Source organism: Brachycentrus maculatus, unplaced genomic scaffold, assembly GCF_059751285.1.
Source record: "Brachycentrus maculatus isolate JH-2025_06_01 unplaced genomic scaffold, ASM5975128v1 h1tg000118l, whole genome shotgun sequence".
Lineage (NCBI taxonomy): Eukaryota > Metazoa > Arthropoda > Insecta > Trichoptera > Brachycentridae > Brachycentrus > Brachycentrus maculatus.
The window spans coordinates 165,445-174,878 of record NW_028280871.1 but is presented as its reverse complement, the minus strand read 5'-3'; the positions used below and the strand labels follow the sequence as shown (position 1 = coordinate 174,878).

The 9,434-nt window shown below is 31.2% G+C and overlaps 1 long non-coding RNA gene across 1 annotated transcript; it reads right to left on the bottom strand.

Annotated features, from left to right (window-relative positions):
- Positions 1-3,028: 3,028 nt before the first annotated feature.
- On the bottom strand, positions 3,029-7,765 carry LOC148309725 (uncharacterized). Its single transcript, XR_015837493.1, has 4 exons — positions 6,447-7,765; positions 3,609-3,816; positions 3,319-3,399; positions 3,029-3,165 (listed from the first exon to the last, which is right to left on the bottom strand). It is a non-coding gene; the product is annotated as an uncharacterized LOC148309725 (long non-coding RNA).
- Positions 7,766-9,434: the final 1,669 nt, after the last annotated feature.

Below are 9,434 nucleotides of genomic sequence, written 5' to 3'. Positions count from 1 at the left end.
TATATCTGAGTAGTGAGTTCTGCAAAGTAAATTGTATCTGAGCGAGTTCTTGTAAAGTAAACTATATCTGAGGAGTGAGCTCTGCAAACAACTGTATCTGTGGAGTGAGTTCTTGGAAACTAAACTGTATCTAAGAAATGAGTTTTTTTTATTAGTTTTTGAAAACTTTCATTATTAAACGAAAATTCACTGAATCTTTTTTTCAAAAAACATACAATCAATTTACATGATATAACTAGTTTTGGTTATTTTTAACCAAAATAAATTGATATTTTAGGGAAAACTGAATTATGAACTCGGTGAAATAATTCTACTAAAACTTCAAGAAACTGGATTTCTGAAAAGCCTTTTTTTTCAATAAATCTGACAGCATTTCAGTTATAAACACAAATGCAGCATTTTAATCCATACTTCAAATAACTCGACACTGGCTATAACACCCAAGATGGGTGAAAAGCCATTAAAAAGAAGAAGAAGAGAATACTTCAATAAATATGCTTTGCCATACATACTAAAAGAGGTAAATTAAAAAGAAATATATCACAAGAAAATTCCAAATAAATACTACCGGTCCGCTGACTCGTGTCCTTAAAATAAGTAATGTCTCCACAACTTTTTTGTATGCGCTAATAAGCGTCAAAACATCCACTCCATTTTCAGTGGACTCTTCTCCATACCACGATGACAGGTACAAAGATGTACGTCCCAGATCTACATTTCGGGAAGTTTTTTCTAAAGTGATACACATAGCTCTTAAATTATAATTGATCATCTGCAGCCTGCAGTAAAGGAGACAAATATCAACACAAAACTGAATAAGAAATAAGTCTATAATGGTCATTTTAACCATCAAGGAAAATTGGAATATACCCTTCTTCCATAGAATGCCATCCATAGTATTGTGATAAATACATCCAATTACGTAGAAAACATAAAGAATAGCAAATATCAGTTGTGTATTACAATATTTTTCCACTTTTATATGAAGCATTTTATCGATCATTAGTAAATTTTTGTGGTAATCTAATTTGAGCTTGGAATAAATGAAGGAATCAAATATGAGACACGCAATCGCAGACAATGTCTCTAATGATTTCATTACAGAATACATAAGAGTCTTTAGTCCTATTATTTTAAAATCGCTCCCGGTTATCCCTTGCAGTAATAGTTCGAATCTGAAAATCACACAAAACAGAATCACGAGTATTGTGTAAAACCGCCTTGGCCCCCTTAGATACACATTGTTCTGTTCATATTTGACTGTGGAGAATCCTAAACTCCAGAAAAACGCCTGCATGAACAATATTATAGCATTTGTAATTTTATTTGATAACATTTTAAAATTCAGTAATGTCCAAAATACTCTATCGGTAATGTCCAAAATAGCTTTGACATTCAAAACTCAAGTTAATTGCGCACCTCCTTTATTCAAATTATAACATGATGAAATGAGTCCTCGAGAATTATTAATATGAATATTTAATGATTTCAAATGAGTGGAATAAATATATTGTTAAATTCCGTAATTAATTAATCCATCACTTACACAAGAGTACATGTCTCTATTAAGTAAACAAAATTACATTTGTACAAAGAAAACATATTATTTTTACCCTTATCAGCACCCAATGGTGCATAGGGCACTGTATCGAATCGATGCAGTGTTGATTAGTTGAAGGCAAGGTGATCAGCTCTGCATTTTGGGTATCAGTCTGAGATGCACCCGCATGTAATGAATTAATAACAGTCAGTAGTTTAAAAATGGCAAAACCATTATCACAAATTGAATTTTTTATTGTTTTTAATAATTCAACACAGTTTAGTAGACCCTAAAAATTGGTGTTTGATTTTAATATTTAATATATAAATTAACAGCCAGATTGGTAGGGATTTTTTATTAATAATATTTTATTCATATAAATGGTTGATTTTCACTAATGAAAGTGTGCATGTTGCTGTTATACTTCCTAATTTTATGGTTTAAATTTGTTGATAGAATTTTAGGGTTACAATTTATGAATTGAATTTTCATCACAAAGTGTTGTTATGATAATCATTTTTCTGAAGTCTGCGTTAATCCATTTGACATTTTCCCTTTTGAGGTAATTTGTTTGGAGTTACATACAGATTTACCAAACAAATCAAGTTCATAACCCGAGTTATTTATATCCGTGTAAATTAATGTTCCATATCTTGATTATATTGACAAATCATAGCCACAAATCAATAATAAATTTTGATTGTCGAAAAGTGTTTTATTTAATGACGTTGCTGGAGAACATTTATTTTATATCCATACCCAATTGAACAAATATAATGGAATATGAAACAGTTAACACAGTTATAGTAGAAAACAAGGTCAAGTCTGCCGGGAAGAGTCTGTAGATAATTAGCCGTAGGTCGTTGCGTTTCACTAAATTGTGGAATTTTGACAAATTCTCCATTCCGTCCCTTCCTGTAATACAACAATGTTAATAAATGAAATTATACTTTTAAATGTCCATGTCAAGTCTTTCCCGGCAAAACATAGAAAATAACTAATTCCTTATTTTTTCCTTCTAAAACTTCTAAAAATAAATAAATTTATTACTAGCTGTACCTGGCCACGCATAGCTGTGGTTCAGTCTGGTTAAATGGAAAAGAATGAAACGAGCATACAATAAACACGCGTGTATTCCAATACAGCGTTGTGGTAAAATTTCAAAGCAATTGATGAATAACGTAAGATTTAATATTTTGAAAAAAAAATCTTCCTTTTAACCCTGCAATGGTGCATGGGGCACTGTGAAATGTATCGGCGCAGCGTTATCTTAATCATTAATTACTGTTCGGTCCTGGCTTTAAGTACCAGTCCTGGATGATGTTTAATAAACCATAGAGTTAAAAACTACTAATAATTATTTAGGGACCCCGGGAATTCAACCAGGAGCCTCCAGCGCGAAAGCCAAACACGCTAAGCACTACACTACGGAAGTAACTACAATTTACTATTAGGTGATAATTTCAATAATTTTACACTTTACTTTTCAAAATGTAGAGTTTCCCCAACATTTCAAGGGTTCTAGATGACTCGGCAACCAGAGCCTCCACAGCCAGGCAACTCAGACCAATATAAACTGTATGGTGTCCAAACCAAAGTATGACTGACAGTACGCCAAAAATGCCCTATAAAATAATTTTGGTTATTATATTCATGTTATTTTTTAATGTTCCTAATTTTTCTGTAAAAAATGTGAAAAGTTAATTGCACAAAAATTATAAAGTTGGTCACAAAGTTTGTGGTTTTATAAAAAAAGTGCCTTGTAAAAATGTACTTACTGTTTTTAAGAGATCTTGCTTTACAAAATTGCCCATAATTATCATGAAGGAGAGAAATGACAATCCATAGGAATGTAATAACTGGAAAATTTTGTAAAATCAATTAAAATGTTCTTATTGTGTAAAAACCAATTCAGATTTGTCTTTATTATATTATTAACTTTATATGATTACTGATATATGTATGTAAAGTAAGACCCGCTTAGTGCGGGAGATAAACAAACTGTATTTTGTGTATTATATAATATAAAAGAAGAAATCATCTAATAAATTACAATAGTTTATTTTACCGGGCCGCTGCAGCATTTCCTTAAAATATTTAAGTTTTCCACCGCTATTTTGTATGCCTGCAGAATCTTTGATAATTCTACATCCTGTCCGGTACGTGTTTCGTCGTGCCATGATGATAAGTACAAAGATGTATGTCTCAAATCCACATCATGAGATTCTTGAATGGCGGCGTGTTTAATGTACAAAAAATAATTTATCACCTGCAATCTGCAGTATAGCAAAGAAGTATCAAAATAGAATTGCAAAAGAAATATATCAATAATACACATATTTATCATTATAGTTAATTGATAAAATCCCTTTTTCCACAAGATACCATCCATAATATTAATATAAATACTTCCAGCTATGTAGATTATGAAGAAAATGGCAAATTCCAATCTCTTATACGAATATTGTTCGATTTTCATTTGAAGAAATTTATCAATAAAGAGTAAGTTTTTATGGTAAATTAATTTGAAGTTGGAATAAATGAAAGAATCAGATACGAGGCACGTTATTGCACATAATGTTTCTGACCATTTCATAGAAAAACTCACAAAGGTTTTAAGCTCTATTATTTGTACGGAGCTCCATTTCAAAGTGTATACTAATTTGGAAATTGCACAGAAAAAAATCACCGATATTGTGTAAAACTGTCGCGGACTTCTAAGATGCACATTATTGTGTTCATATTTGACTGTGGAGAATCCAAAGCTCCAGAAAAATGCATCCATAAAAAATATTACGCCATATGTGATTTTATCCAGTAGCATTTTATATTCAGTACTAATAATGCTGAAGCTATAACATCTAGGAGTCAATTGAAAACCCTTTGCCAAACATACTTATTTATATAATCAAATTAACATTACATCACTATATGTGAATATTTAATAATTTTCTGACATTAAAAATAAGGTCAACACTTCCCCTTATTACTTATAGAAGTGCTCATGTTAATTCATTAAATAAATATCATTTTATTGAAGGAGAATAAATACATTATTTTGAATCACTTACTTATGGTTTATGTTTTGTATTTTTTTCTTTTACAAAACATAACCATAAGTAAGTGGTTTATAAATTATTATGTACATTTATGTACATAGAAACCTGACCTGAAATTGGAAGGATCTAAGATTGTGTCCTAGAGCCGGCAATTATTTTTTTCCAGTAATTTAATATTCACATGAATATATAGCAATATTGCTATCATGGTTTTATCATTACAAATTTTAAAATATATGGTGAAATGCATATTACTGCTTCTCTTTTAAAAATTTGAAGCATGAAATAATTTTTAGTCTACTTGCTGTTTTACCAGATAAATTATAATTATAACTTCACTTTACATATATGTATTTTGTAAAGCAAACCCCCTCCCTAAGCACGAGCAGTACACATATTATGGCAGAGACTGATCAGAGCCATTTCGTCATAACGTAACACATTACGATGCGAGCATTTGTATAGTCAGTACAGCGAGCCGAGCGCTCCATCCATAGTTTCGGATGCTCGCTGATGCTCGCCGCGAGCGATGTTACGACGTTACGTTACAATGAAATGCTCCGGTCAGTCCCTACCATTAGAGAGGCAGCTCGATACTCAAATATTGCATCATCAATATTATTAGTGCCTTAATGAATAAATAAATGCATATATATTAAAATAAATACATTATAAAAAAAAATTACACACATATTATAAAAATCATTAGGAGGGACGGATTTTCACTTTAAAAACTTAATTTTTTTATTAATTGTTTTGATATTGCACGAAAAACAAATAATTTATGATATCACCATTATTTGTTTAAAATGTAAGAGTCAGCATCGCAAAACTTGTAGCCATCATTGCATCTTTACTGTTACCACGGATTTTAAATAACCCATTACTTACGAAGAGAATCTTATTTTTTTATTATGTTTTCTTGTTCTAACCCTTATCCTCACTCAATGATGCATATGGCATTGCATTGTATTGTCGCAGTGTTACCTTGATTGTCAATTGCATTAAGACAGGGTGACCATCCTGCCCTCCTTGTATCAGTCCGGGGTAATGTTAAATAAATGATGGTGAAAATCACTTATACAAATTTTAACCTCCCTGGGAATCAAACCCGAGACCTCCAGCATGGTAGTCAAATGTGCTTTCCACTGCACTACAGAGGTTGAGTATTCACACTCCAAATAAACTTAATACGCTTCAGAGTATTTTAAATCCGATATTTTTTCCGAGCAACTATAGCATTTTGAATGACCAATCCAGGTCTACAAGAAATAAAAATAAAATTATTCCAATTTGGAAGAACCTTTATTTATGGATTTATCTTTGTACCTTGAGGTAAAGAGTGCAAGCCTCTAAGGTTTTTATATGCATTTTTCGAATACAAAAATGAAAACGAAAAAAATTCAAACATAAAAATAATTTAACAAAATAACAATATGGATACTAAAAGTAAAATGAAGTACAGTAGAGTCTCGGTTATCCGACCTTCGGTTATCCAACTTTCCGAGTTATCCCACCCTTTCTACCCAAGCTTAAATTTAGTTTCATAGTTCATTGCATTGTATGTGAGTATGTACCTACTGTAAAACATGTTTTATTACTTTGCCGTAAGTGCATTTTGATGTTTTAGTTCGTTACATTCAGTAATGTTACATGTACCTACATATTTGAAAAGTTTTCGATGTTCAAATAAAATTAACACATTTTTAATGTTGTTTTTATCATTTTCCATGTTATCCGGCCGTTTCGCTTATCCGAACTTGCTGTAGCCTGTTTAAGTCGGTTAATCGAGACTCTACTGTAAAATCAAAGATATTTAAATACAATATTTGCATAAAATCTCTTACCACTTTTTTCATCAGATCATTCTCCTGTATTCATTGATTACAAACATTATAAACATTGTAAACATTCATTGATTCGTTAATTAATTTTTCTACAAGGTGTAAAATAATTCATATCCATTCAATAAACCAAATTCTTTAATCAATACAGACATATTTACATGTATATATTGTATATTATAATAATATTGTACCTAGACGATACAATCCATTAGCATCACATATTTTAACTTAACTTAGAGTACCCTCATTAATGATGGAATGTCAAATATATGTATAATTTACAGAATAGTTTTTATTGTGATTTGCTTTACTAATTACTAAATTTGTCTATGGTCAAAGCATAATAAATTTTTGTAATGCCTTGATAAACAGAACGTAAAACAATTTTGATCAAAACATTAAAAATAATCTATTAAAATAACTTAATTTTAAATACAATTTTACAATTTGAATTGTTACACAAACCGCCTAAATAATATATTTTAATATTTAAAGCATTAGTTTTGTGGTCAGACATTTTAACAGCTTTTTAGTTGTGTTAGTATATAACTACTCACTGAGATTTAGTCTACATTTCAAAACATAAGTATCTCGTTCCCTGGATACGCAAGTAACACTATACTTCACTACCATAACACTATTCACACACATCTTCTTAAAATATCACCCTTCGACATGATTAATAGCAAATGTGATCGCTACACCAACATGCAAACAACAAAATACACAACATATCACACCACTATTAGTGCGGACGAAGAGACGGATACGTTTTAAAACCTGTAGAGTAAAATCTCAGTGAGAGGTGACATGCTAAAAAAACCAACATTTTCCGAGTAAACAATAATGATTGATGATCCATTATGCAATTAAATATTGCATTACGATACATTACATTACATCCACAGCCACTGAACGAATACAATGGAATATGAAACAGTTGTCATAGCTATTGTAGAAAACAATGTCAAATCTGCAGGGAAGAATCCAAAGATATTCAGTCTTAGATCATGGCGTTCTACTAAACGGCGGAATTTGGACACGTCCCCCATCGACTCTCGATCTACAACACAATCACTTCAGCCAATTACATTGAAGAATCGAAACAGGTTCATAATAAGTAGCAACAGATGGAGAAAACATGCACTTCAGAGATAAACGAAGGAAGGGAGGATGTATCTATTTTCAAAGGACTGATAAGATCAATGAAATGGGTGCGAAATAGAGTGAGGTGCAAAGTTTCATGAAAAATATCACTCTGAAAAACGAATGCCCAGACTTCTATATTTCTGCTTCATCTACATTGAGACATAATAAAAGCTCACATATACTTACTCATAGTTCCAATTTAGTTTCAATGTTTTTTTTTTAAATATGGAATGGCGTTGCACATGAAATACATTGCATTTGCCAATGTCAAGTTAATTGAATTCTTAATTATAAAATATGATAGACTTATTATTAAATTATAAATTTATTCCATTTAATTAAAAAAAAACAACTAAAAGTCTGTACATAATAGGGTTCCTGCTCGCCAGGATGAGATGAATATCTGTAAATAACGTTATTCCCAGATAATAATTATCTGGGAATAACGTGGGCCAGAGTTTTAAAAAAAATTGGCATTCGGTCATTTATTGGGCAAACAAAGAATATGTGGTTAAGGTCTTCCTTTTCAAAACTACACTCGCAAATGGGGGAGTCAAAGACACCAATCCTCGCAAGGTGCTCTCTCGTACAGCAATGACCCATCCTCATTCGACAAATGGTGGATGTATCTTTCTTGTTCATCGAAATTTTCCTAAACCAAAGACGGGACGGGACAAGTTTCAATGTTTTGTATACTAAATATATTAAATAATTTCAAAACAGAGATAAAACATCAAAGGCATGTGAATTTTACAACTCAACACAAGAAAATCTCAATTGATTTTGTATGTGTGTGATAATGCATGTGCGTATGTGTATATTTTACCTTGTAAAATGTACAATTTTCCTAACATTTCATGGGTCCTAGATGATTCTGCAACTAATGCCTCCACAGCCAGGCAACTCAGACCAATATAAACTACGTAATGAGCAAACCATAGAATGTTGGAAAGTATGCTGAATACATCCTATAATATAAAAGCATTAAACATTCAATTTTATTTTCAAAAGATATTTTTATTTTTTGTTTTATTTAGTTCATTTGAAAAGAGCACACAAAAAATACCTAATATTATTATATCCCGTTTGTCAGGAAAATATAACTATAGAAAAAATTCAGGCACTTACTGATAATTTTTTTGAGAAAACTTATAAATCAAATAAATTTTATTTTTCACTTCTTATTTTGAGTATATATTCAAATAGTTTTGACAATACTTTGCCTTCCTCTGGGAAACTTACAAACTAAAAGAATCGCAGTTTAAGTACGTAAACAGGGCAATGGAGATGGGACACATAATTACTATTTGTCCCCCTCACTCGCCTTATGTGTCCCTGTGATGAAGGCTCATAATATTGCGGAAAATAGTCAGACATGTGCATACATAAGTAGTGAGATAAAGTTTTGTTTAATTTTAATATATTATGCTGTAGTTATCGAAGACAAAATAAATATTGAAAAAAATATATTTGATAGTTCTAGAAAATTATTTTTACTTACAGTATAGACATTTTGTTTTAAAATTACACCGACAATTATCACGAAGGAGAGAAATGACAGGCCATAGACATAAAACAACTGAAAAAAAACATAACTTTTTTCAAATATTGTTAATAAATTTACAAAATTGCCGGAACGAATTCTCTAAAAACTAACTAACTAACTAACCATCACGCCGCTTCCCCGCAGGGGTAGGCAGAGAGAATAGAGCGCCACACCACTCTGTCCTTGCAAACATTCTTCGCCTCTTCCACGTTCATGCATCTCCTCATACATACCCGCCGATTGAATTCTCTCATGGACAAAAATACGATTAAATTCTAAACCTAGATATATAT